The sequence below is a fragment of the Octopus sinensis genome, linkage group LG26 (assembly GCF_006345805.1).
Source record: "Octopus sinensis linkage group LG26, ASM634580v1, whole genome shotgun sequence".
Lineage (NCBI taxonomy): Eukaryota > Metazoa > Mollusca > Cephalopoda > Octopoda > Octopodidae > Octopus > Octopus sinensis.
The window spans coordinates 9,531,702-9,544,201 of NC_043022.1; the positions used below are offsets into that span (position 1 = coordinate 9,531,702).

Below are 12,500 nucleotides of genomic sequence, written 5' to 3' on the forward strand. Positions count from 1 at the left end.
TTCAATCATTGAACAGACTACGGCCACACGAGGACACAACATCATTTGAAGGTGTTTATTCTAGATAATATCGATCAATCCCCACCCCAACAATACTAACTTCAGTCTGGTACTTATCGATCTCTATCGAATTACCGCCAAGTTATAGGTTTTTTTTAAATAGTATATCTACAAAGTGTTCCCACCAACGTTGTTTCCTCATAGCTTTCAGCAAAATGGATATTTTTTTAATGAAATTTTTTACAAATACCCTTCAGATGGTGTAGGTTATGATGATACATCAGAATTGTTGGGTGCGTGTACACGTACATATTGACACACATTTCATATTTTTCCAAAATTTCAAGTGTCATTTTATAGATATAGGATCTTTTCGGTTTGAACGGCAGTTTTTAACATAATTTCTAGGTAACTAAAAAATTTAAAACTTCGTATACTGGTAGAATGTGTTTATAAAACATCTTTTTCTCTTGCCTTTGTTGAGAAATTTCTATAGTTTGTACTATATTTGTTGTTTTTTTCTTCAATTTTTGCAATTTCAATTAATCAGTGATGTCTATTGAGGTAAATAACATTCTGTGCCATATGAATATGTCCCTCATTTAAGAAACAGATTAGGTTTATTTACATTTGTGAAGAAAAAAAGATACTCTTCCCCCACCCCTAACCCTAACCTACCCTAACTAACCCTAACCCTAAAACAGATTGAAATGCAATAGATCGATTCTAGGGTCATAATTATGGGTGACAATTTCATATGACACCACTAGAAAAAACTGCCGTTCAAACCGAAAAGATCCGGCAATTCAATCCTAAACGTGAGGCAAACTAGGACATAAATATACATAACATAGAAATTACGTTTTTTTAATAGAAATTCTTAATTTTTATGACTTCCTCATCATTATTGTTATAAGACATGGTAGGAAATCAATTTTCCGCCATGTCTAATATTTAAAAAAAAAAATTTATGGTTGGGTGGTGGTACAAAAGTCTTTCTGATATATGTGATGTGTGTTAGTATGTATGTATGTATGTGTGTATGTATGTATAGAATGTATGTGTGTGTGACCACCAAAGGTCATGAAAAAAACCAAGTCAGAGAGTGGTGATTGGGTTGGTGTGCTGTTTTCTTTTTTTTTTTTTACATGAAAGGGATGAAACTTGATATTTGTGAACCTAATCCTTTATTTGAAACAGGTTAATGTGGTCTTGAGGGAGATTGGGTTGCTATTTTTTAGCCAATCCTCATTCAGGTGGAATGTTAAAAATCTGTCTTTGGCAGATTCTGGCAAATTCATAAAAATATCAGAGATACAAATTATGAAATATCTAAGCTGTATTTTTTCATTAATTAATAATAATTGGCAGAAGTAAGGCAGTGAGCTGGCAGAATCGTTAGCATGTTGGATAAAATGCTTAGCAGCATTTCATCTATCTTTACGTTCTGAGTTCAAATTCCATCAAGGTTGACTTTGCCCTTCATCCTTTTGGGGTTCGATAAAGCAAATACAAGTTGAGAACTGGGGGTCAATGTAATCGACTTAGCCCGCCCCTGAAATTGTTGGCCATGTGCCAAAATTTGAAAGCAGTAATTGGCAGCAGTTACAGAGTGACTCAAGGGTTGTGAGTTTCATATGTAGGCCTTAGAGAATGTCTGGGCTGTGAATTTTGAACAAGTGAAGATGCATGGCTCAGTGGTCAGAGCATTAGGTTCACAGTGATGAGTAGTGAGTTCAATTCCCAGACTAGGCTGTATGTTGTGTTCTTGAACAAGATACTTTATTTCACGTTGCTCCAGTTCACTCAGTTGTAGAAATGAGTTGTGATGTCATTGGTGCCAAGCTGTATTGGCCCCTTTGCCTCTCCCTTGGAAAACATTGGTGGCATGGAGATGGGAGGCTGGTATGCATGGGCAACTACTTGTCTTCCCTAAACAACCTTACCTGGTCTTGTGCCTCGGAGGGGAACTTCCTAGGTGAAATCCCATGGTCATTCCTGACTGAAGGGGGTTTATCTATATGTGAAGGCGCATGGCCCAGTGGTGAGAGCATCTGGCTTACAAATCATGAGGTAGTGAGTTCAATTCCTGGACCGAGCTGTGTTGTGTTCTTGAGCAAGACACTCTATTTCACTTTACTCCAGTTCACTCAGCTGTAGAAATGAGTTGCGACATCACTGGTGCCAAGCTGTATTGGCCTTTGTCTTTCCCTTGGATGACATTTGTGGCACGGAGAGGAGAGGTTAGTATGCATGGATGACTGCTAGTCTTCTTTAAACAACCACTTGGGCCTCGGAGGGGAACTTTCTGGGTGCAATCCCAATGTCATTTGACTGAAGGGGGTTTCTTTAAATCTTAAACATTTGCAAGAATTGCATTGATGCCATTTTTGCAGTAAATCTTGACTAACTAGGCAAGTATTAAACAAGCAAAAGCTTTCTACCTGGAATGTATGGTGAATTTTTTTTTTGAAGAGGATCCCCCAAAAAACCACGTGACGTACATGATGTCACACAAAAATAATTTTTTTGATCTGAAAATATTAACTGCTAATTCTGCTGAATTTCGCCGGAGCCAGCATAACAACTCTCATAGTGTTAATTTGCATTGACCTTGAAATTTCCCAAAAATGCTAATGAGTTTGCTTGTTAACAGTTCTCATTTATGTGGTGTGACGTGCGTGACAAAAATGGATGTAAACCTTTTTGAGACAAAAATTTTCTATATCTCCCAAATAGTGTAGTTCTGGATGGAATTGTCTCAGTAGCGATATCATCATCATCATCATTTAGTGTCCGTTTTCCATACTAGCATGGGTTAGACGGTTTGATTGAAACTGGTGAGCCAGAGAGCTGTATCAGGCTCTAGTCTGTTTTGGCTTGGTTTTTATATGGCTGGATGCCCTTCTTAATGTCAATCACTCCACAGAGTGTACTGGGTGCTTTTATGAGTCACTGGCACAGGTGCCTTTTATGTGTAATTGGCGCAAATGCTTTTATGTGTCACCAGCACAAATGCCTTTTATGTGTCACTGGCACAAGTGCTTTATATGTGTCACTGGCACAAGTGCTTTATATGTCTCACCAGCACTGGTGCCTTTCACGTGTCACCGGCACTGGCTCCTTTCATGTGTCACTATCACAGGTGCCTTACATGTGTCACCGGCGCTTGTACCTTATATGTACCAGTGTCACAGGTGTCTTATACGTGCCTTTTATGTGTCACTGGCACAGATGCCTTTCACATGTGATCGGCACTGGTGCTTTTTAAGTGTCACCATCATGGGTGCCCTTTATTTGTCACCAGCACAGGTGCCTTTTATGTGTGTGTTAGTGTTTGTCCCTCACTACCACTTGAAAACTGGTGTTGGTTTGCATTATTTACATTATTTACATTATTTACATTCAACGGATATTTGTCCTCATCTAGATGAGGACAAATATCCGTTGAATGTAAACAATGTAAATAATGTAAATAATGCACATAATTCCTCTTTTCTTAAATATAGAACTGGTGTTGGTTTGTTTACATCGTCAGTGGTTTGGCAAAGAGACTGATAAAATAAACACCTGGCAGCAGGGATGGTGGTGATTGCCTCCCACTGGTGGTCTAAGCAAATGTGGTCATATGCATCACAAAATCATATGAAAGATTCTCTCATGGTAAATGTTGCAGTATCGGTGTGTTCTAACACAACATCCAATTTTAAGTGGTGATAAATTTTATCTTTTGGAATTCTGCTTTAAGCACCCTGTATATAACCCCCTCATAATATTTTTATTTTCTGGAATTTTCAGAAACGTTTTGTGAATTTCTGTTCTACTCATAGGAATTCATACAATTATGCAAAAACCAAATACAAAAATTTTTTTCTGTGTGTGATTTAGTTGTCATTTTTAGCACATCTCATGGTGACCTCACACCCTCCCCGTTTATTTGTCAGTCTGACATATTGATGTTTTTCATTATCTTTCTCCCCATAAACACATTTAATGGTCTTTTGCTGGGATTTAAGCCAAAAATTCGGATTGTCTGTAATTTAAACTCTGATTCAAAAAAAAAAAAAAATTCGAAAAATTAAAAAATTTTAAAAACATTTTTAAAAATTGAAAAAAAATTTTCTTTTCATATTGGTGTGAATTCCCACATGTAGAATGCAAATTTTCAACATTTTTCTGAAAATTCCAAAAAAGAAAAAGTTATGAGGGGTTATGTGAAGTGCTTAAAGCAGAATCCTGCCTTTTGGTATTAACACTGCTTCAGTTGGTTTATTAACACTGGTATTAACACTGCTGTTGTTTTATTCAACTAAACCTTTCGAAACAGGGCCTCAGCATGGCCGCAGTCCATTGACTGAAACAAATAAAAGTGAACGAACAGTAGGGTTTCATTTGAGATTTAGATGTTATTTTTTAGCAGCCAGAGAGCTACCATATTGATATCTCCTCGTTGGCTCTGTAAAATTTTAGGGTGTGGTTTATGGGAAAATCAGACTGCTACTTCCATCTGGTCAGATATTAAGCAACAACACTCTAACAGCAATCTTTCCAAGGAAATTAACGTCTAATAGCATAAATAAACCCTTTAGCTCTTTGCCTGCCTAAAGCATTTTCATAATTTTGTCCTAAATATCTATACTCGATTTCAGACTATTAGTTAGCTAGTTAGCCTTTGTCAACATCCATTGACAAAGTTGGAAAGGCAAAGAAAATTTTGGAAGGAAAAATATAAATAATTATTGAGTGGAAATCAAAGACAATATGAATCTTCCCAGACACAACATAACTTGTTTCGTGTGTTCTGAGTAATGTAAAGCTTTTCCTTCATAAATAAGTCCCAAGTTAACTCTGCTGGTTGCATAAAAAAAAAGGGGGTGGGATGTGTGCCATATATCATGCATGGACTTCAGGGAAATATGCCTTGTGTATCATGTAACACAGGACAAGCAAAAGTTTAAACTGTTTCTGAATGGACATCTAATCTTATTTAACAGCTATTTAGCTCTTTGCCTGTCCAAAGCATTTTCATAAATTCGTCTTAACTGTCCCATGCACATTTTTCAAACTTGTAGTTAATCCTTGTTTCATACATTCTGAGTAATTAGTCCCAAGTTAACCCTGGTGGTCGAAGAAAAATTGGGAATGTGTGTCATATATCGTGCATGGGCTTCAGAGAAATATGTCCTGTGTATCACATATGGTACACAGGACAGGCAGAGGATTAAGTATATGAATATATATTCCAGTTATTGAGCTGCTCTGAATTAATATATACATGCTGTAACTAGACAGGAAATTTTAAATGAATTATCTTGCTATTTCCTTGCTTATAATCCTGTCTATCTGTTACAGCTTTTATAGATTTTTGGCTCCATTAAAATATCATATATTATGTTTGGACGCCAATGAAATATGTCCTATGTGTCACAAATGACATACAGGACAGGCAAGGGGTTAAATTTATGGATATATTCCTGTCATTGAGATGCTCTGAATTAATATATACATGCTGTAACTAGACTGGAAATTTAAAATAAATTATTTTGGTGTACTTGTTGTAATCATATCTATCAGTCATAGCTTTTATAGATTCTTCACTGTTTTACAGAAATGGGATTGTGTTTCATATATGCTGCCTAGATGCCTGGGAAATACGTCCTCTGTATTATATGTAATACACAAGACAGGCAAAGAGTGAAAGGCAGTATTTGTTTGGAAAATAATGTATGGTTTATTGATGGAAGAAATTAATTCGTGAAGGATGGTATAGCGTGTGTGTTTGCTCCGCTGTTGTGTTGGGCAATTCTATGGTAAAGTGTTTGGACCATGTTCATGTGGGACAGGCATACTCTCTACTCTTTTTACTCTTTTACTTGTTTCAGTCATGTGACTGCAGCCATGCTGGAGCACCGCCTTTAGTCGAGCAAATCGACCCCGGGACTTATTCTTTGTAAGCCCAGTACTTATTCTATCAGTCTCTTTTGCCGAACTGCTAAATGACGGGGACGTAAACACACCAGCATTGGTTGTCAAGAAATGCTAGGGAGACAAACACAGACACACAAACACGTACACACACACACATACATACATATATATAATATATATATATATATATATATATATATATATATACATATATATGACAGGCTTCTTTCAGTTTCTGTCTACCAAATCCACTCACAAGGCATTGGTTGGCCCGGGGCTATAGCAGAAGACACTTGCCCAAGATGCCACGCAGTGGGACTGAACCCGGAGCCATGTGGTTGGTAAGCAAGCTACTTACCACACAGCCACTCCTGCGCCTGTGAGCAGCTTTTTATAAGAAGTAGGCTGCATGAGCCATGGCTCATCGTTAGTGGTAGGCTGCATTACTCAAAAAAAACTCAAGATATTTTTTTGTTAGGCGTGCCATTCAGGAAGTCCTGTTGGCTGCAAGTTGCCCATGATCGATGTAGAAAATGTAGAAAAATTGGCATTCTTACACAAGTGTACCCCACTAACTTTGTTTCTTCACAACTTGCAGAAAAATGAATATTTTTTTATGAAATTTCCTACAAATACCTTTCAGATGGTGTAAGTTATGACTATATTATACTTTGTTGTGAAAAATTTTCCCAAGGGTGGGGAAAGAGCAGTTTCAGATAATTTACATGAGTTGGATTTGTTTCCTCATAACTTTCAGAAATATGGGTATTTTTTAATGAAATTTTCTACAAATACTTTTCAGACGGTGTTGATTATGACTATTTTGGAATCTAATGTGAAAAAAGAAATGCATTGGTTGGCATGCGCATGTACATAATGACTCACATAATTTTTTCAAAAGTTCAAAATTCGTTTTGTAGATATATATGTGATGTGTCAGAATGTATGCGTATATGCTCATGAGTTTTATTTCTCACATTTACTTCTGATATAATTGTAATCTAAACCATCTGAAAAATATTTGTAGAAAATTTCATTAAAAAATATCTATTTTTCTGAAAGTTATGAGGAAACAAAGTCAGCTCCTGTGAATTATCCAAAACTTCTCTAACCCCACTCCACTGAAAGAATTCTACATCACAAATCATGATACAATTAGAATCTATACCATTTGAAAGGTATTTGTAGAAAATTTCAGTAAAAAATACCTATTTTTCTGAAAGTTATGAGGAAACAAAGTCAGCTCCTGTGAATTATCCCAAACTGCTCTAACCCCACTCCACTGAAAGAATTTTACATCACAAATCATCATACAATCGGAATCTATACAATCTGAAAGGTATTTGTAGAAAATTTCATTAAAAAATATCCATTTATCTGACAGTTATGAGGAAATGAAATTGGGTGGTTATTGTGGTGGTGGATAGGGAGCACTTGTGTGTAAGTATGAGAGAAAAATCATATAAAAATTGTGGAATTTCAAATGCAATTATTGAGGGTGAGTGGGCGGGTGGTGAAAGATGATCTGTTGTGGTAAGAAAGCGATGAGGAGAGTGGCAAAGATTCCAAAGAAGACGAGGTAACTTCCCATGATTTAAATTCATATATTGATTTCTTTTACACCAGATGATGAAAAATATTTACACAATTTTGAATTATTCTGTTATTCTATATTTGGTTTCAACCAGGGGTTGTGGCCATGCTAGGGCAACCACTATTAATAAACATTTAAAAAGCCTCCCAGCTGGGAATCAAACCCTGGTCTTCCGCATGACAGGTCGGATACTTACCACTATACTACCAAAGATGTGTTTTTTAAAATTTACTCATACATATTTATATTGTAAAAATTTAGAGTCTTTGAGACATGTAAAATAATTTGTTTTTAATTGTTGAACTCTTAAGCAGATAAAGCTTTAAATCTGTAAATCGTATCATCATCATCATTGTTCGACCGTGGTTGAGACAATGGAATTTACCATGCTACGCCAGACTTCACGGTCCATCATAGCATTACGGAGGTCCTGTTGCTGGATGCCTGTATCCCTGGAGATTACATCAGGGTAGGAGAGTGTGCGCCCCCTGGTATCGTGAGTAGATGGCTTCCAGAGGAGAAGAGTAGAAATTACCTCTTTTTCAGCTCTACAACAATGTCCAGCAAACTGGACTCTCCTACCTTTCACAAGAGATGACACAGGTGGTAGTTTCCCATATATTTGCATTTTGGTTGAATGACGCTTCCACGAAAGATTTTGAGCTCTCATAAGGAGGCGAGTGTAGGTTCCATCCAACCACCTCTCAAGCTTCTTTGATAACGTCCAGGTTTCTGAGCCATATAGCAGAATTGGTTCAACTCACAATCTTTCATATCAATCTCTTAATGACTGGTTAAGGCAGTTGATTAGAAATCCATTGGGGTCTCACTGCATAAGTTCAAATCCTATCGACAATGATTAACTGAACTTTCTTTTGTGCAACCCATGCCAGGATGGAAAATGGATGTTAAATGATGATGATGGTGATGGTATCCTCTACTTGATATCCAGTGTCTTCCACATGTTGATCAAATCAATATGTACTCTTTTTTAAAGCAGCAGGCTCGCAGAATTTATAGCATGCTGGGCAAAATGTTTAGTTGAATTATGTTTGTCTCCATGTTCTGAGTGACCGAGGGTGACTTTGCCTTTCATCCTCTTTCATCAGAACAAGTGAGGTCAGTTTTGGCATGGTTTTTACAGCTGGATGCCCTTCCAAATGCCAACCACTTTACAGTGTGGACAGGATGCTTTTTTCACGTGGTACCTGCACTGGCAGGGTCATCAAATAACTTTGCAAGACAAAGAATCTTTGAGAGGGGAGGGGGTCATTGGAGGAGGGGATCTTGTGTCAGATGGTGAAAGGTTAGAGTGTGACAGAGAGACAGAAACGGGTGTCTTACTGTAGAGGAGGTACACAGTTACTTGGCCAGAGAAGGTACTGGAGTTGATTTACTTGACTAAAAGTCCTTCAAGGTGGTGCTCCAGCATGGCTGCAGTCTAATAATTTGAAACAAGTGAAAGATAAAAGATAAATTCTGATATCATATAATCCACATCATCTGAAAGATATTTGTTAAAAATTTCATTAAAAAAATATCCATTTTTCTGAGAGTTATGAGGAAACAAAGTTGATTCCTGTAAATTATCTGAAACTCCTCTCTCCCTCCCTCCAAGACATTTTTCGCAACAAATTCCAATTTTATAAGAATCTGCACTGTAAAAAATTTCATTGAAAAATGTTCATTTTTCTGTAAGTTATGAGGAAACGAAGTAAATTCATGTGAATTATCTGAAACTCCTCTCTCCTATCTGCCAAGATATTTTTCACAACAAATTCCAATTTTATCAGAATTTAGACTGTAAAGAATTTCATTGAAAAATATTTATATTTCTGAAAGTTATGAGGAAACAAAGTTGATTCATATAAATTATCTGAAACTCCTCTCCCTCCCCCGAAGACATTTTTCACAACAGATTCCAATATTATTTATTGGAATGCACACTGCAAAAAATTTCATTGAAAAATATCTGTTTTTCTGTAAGTCATGAAGAAAACCAAGTTGGTGGTGGAGTACACTTTTGTTGGAATGCTGATTAATGTCGGCATTAAAATTTGCATAATATTGACGAGCTTTTAAATTTAGAGTCTCGTTTAAGGATTTAATTGTCAATAAAAATAACTTCCAAGCAACGTTTAAAGAGCTGTTCCAAAGACTGCAATAATAATAATAATAATAATAATAATAATAATAATTCTTTCTACTAAAGGTACAAGGCCTGAAATTTGGAGGAGGGTAAGTTGATTATATTGACCCCAGTACTCGACTGATACTTAATTTATTGACCCCAGTACTCAGCTAGTACTTAATTTATTGACCTCGAAAAGATGAAAGGCAAAGTTGATCTTGGTGGAATTTAGACTCAGAACGTAGTGACAGGCGAAATACCTATTTCTTTACTACCCACAAGGGGCTAAACACAAAGAGGACAAACAAGGACAGACAAATGGATTAAGTCGATTATATCGACCTCAGTGCGTAACTGGTATTTCTTTAATCGACCCTGAAAGGATGAAAGGCAAAGTCGACCTCGATGGTGTTTGATCTCAGAATGTAAGGACAGACGAAATTCTGCTAGGCATTTCGCCTGGCATGCTAACAATTCTGCCAGAGCCGGTGTGAGAGGTGAAGGTAGAGGACATAAATGGCAAAGAGAGCGTTGTGTGTATGAGAAAGGAAGGGAGTGATAGATGAATAACGAAAGGAGGAGTGAAAAAGCCGATAAATGACATTTGAAGTGTGAGTATGTGTGTGTGTAAAATAGAGGTATGTTTGTGTACATGCGTGTGTGTGTGTGTAAAGGAAATGGGATGGTAATGTTTAATGCTGAAAATGTGTGAATATACCTGTGTATGTGTACAAGAGAACTATGTGAAACTCTACATATACATGTAAAGTAAAAAAAAAAAAAAATTAAAGAAAAATAATCCAGAATCCTTGTCCTGTATCAGATCAATCCTAAAAATCTAATCAGTTCATGCCAGTCACGAGGCCAAACATCCCTGAAAGTTTCATCTGAATCCCTCCAGTGGTTCTTGAGATATCTTGTCCATAGACAAACAAACAAGCAAACGCGACTGAAAACAATACCTTTGCCTTCGCTAAGGCGGCGGAGGTAACGATAATAATCATGCTAGTCTGTCTGCATTTAATCAACTGCTATTATTTATTATTAAACTACCATTAATTGTTTAGAGCCTGTTATACATCATCTATCTTTGTAGGTCAGAGTTACAGTACATCAACAACAAAAAAAAAAGCATGTAAATCTTACACTTTAACTAAATGTGATGGTGAATATTATTGTAACGCTGTGAATGACATTATTGTGAAGTCGTAAAGTTGCAGACAGCACTTATGCTATTGTAATTGTGTGACTGGCCACTTAGGTTTCCCTGGTGTTTTGGACAGTCTTCACAGCCAGTGTGTCTACTGTTTGAAGTAGCATGTTTTTTTTTGTGTTGATATGTATATAAATAGGTACAGGTGTGGCTGTGTGGTAAGAAGCTTGTTTCCTAATCACATGGTTCAGAGTTCATTCTCACTGCGTGACAGCTTAGGCAAGTTTTTTTTCTAACTGCAGCTTTGGGTTGACCAAAGCCTTGTGAGCGGATTTACTGGATGGAAACTGAAAGAAGCGGCGAGCTGGCAGAAACGTTAGCACGCCGGGCGAAATGCTTAGCGGTATTTCGTCTGCTGCTACGTTCTGAGTTCAAATACTGCCAAGGTCGACTTTGTCTTTCATCCTTTCGGGGTCGATAGATTAAGTACCAGTTAGGCACTGGGGTCGATATAATCGACTGAATCCATTTGTCTGTCCTTGTTTGTCCTCTCTATGTTTAGCTCCTTGTGGGTAGTAAAGAAATAGGTATTTCGTCTGCTGTTACATTCTGAGGTCAAATACTGCCGAGGTCAACTTTGTCTTTCATCCTTTCGGGGTCGATAAATCAAGTACCAGTTAGGCACTGGAGTCAATGTAATCGACTGAATCCCTTTGTCTGTTCTTAATAATGAAATTATTGTATACAGTGCTCAGGTGCACCACAACTTGTCAGAGAGTGCATATAAAGTACATGCAGTAATATATAAATGTCTGGAAAGTGAACAGTGTATGAGTCAGATACATGCTTGTGTGTGTATGGAGGGGAGAAAATCAAGTGTAGTGTTGGCGAATCTCAGGAAGCATGGAAGTTTTGAAGGATGCAGTGCTCCGACAACTAACAACTGATGCTGGCAGTTTGTTCCATGCTTCAGCAACTCTCAGCGTGAAAAAATGTTTCCTGAAGTCATGGGAGCTGTGCTGTTTTCTTACTTTGTAAATATGTCCACGGGTGTTAGATGGGTGGAGTTTGAAAAGGTGCTCAGAGTTATTGTTTGCACGATGGTTGATAATTTTATGGGTGTCTGCCAAGTCAGCTGCCAGACGTCGGAGTTTCAATGTCCATGCCCAGGGAAGTAAGGCGTTCAGGATATGGCAAATGCCTGATGGAGGGTATTCTTTTGGTTGCACGTTGCTGAACAGCTTCCAGACGATTGATATCCTGGGTAAGATAGGGGTTCCAGACCAGTGATGCAAATTCCAGGTGAGGTCTTACCATAGCTATATAAAGCTTGTTTGCCCCCTCTATGTTTAGCCCCTTGTGGGTAATAAAGAAATAGGAAACTGAAAGAAGCCTGTCATATATATATGTGTATGTGTACTTTGTGTCTGTTTGCCCTCTCCCCACACACACACACCTGCACTATTTGATAACCAGTGGTGATGCAAAAGAGACTGGTAGAATAAGTTTGACTTAAAATTCTTCAAGGTGCTGCCCCAGCATGGCCGCAGTCTTATGACTGTAAAAGATAAACGATATATATACATATATATATTCCCTTATCTGACCATGTGATCATCCTCAATGAATCAGTTTGTATTTTAACTGATAGCGGTCTGAGCCACATTCTCTCTTTAAAATCAGGTTTTAGAACA

At 37.4% G+C, this 12,500-nt stretch overlaps 1 protein-coding gene and 1 long non-coding RNA gene across 2 annotated transcripts in view; both read left to right on the forward strand.

Annotated features, from left to right (window-relative positions):
* The window catches only part of LOC118768017, a 15,915-nt gene extending 11,846 nt beyond the window's left edge, over positions 1-4,069 (forward strand). Inside the window, exon 3 of the long non-coding RNA XR_005003937.1 lies at positions 3,889-4,069. This is a non-coding gene — a long non-coding RNA (uncharacterized LOC118768017). The remainder of the gene's footprint in view (positions 1-3,888) is intronic.
* LOC115224739 (epidermal growth factor receptor substrate 15-like 1) overlaps positions 1-12,500 on the forward strand; it is a 269,100-nt gene that overhangs the window by 16,858 nt on the left and 239,742 nt on the right. The window lies entirely within an intron of this gene.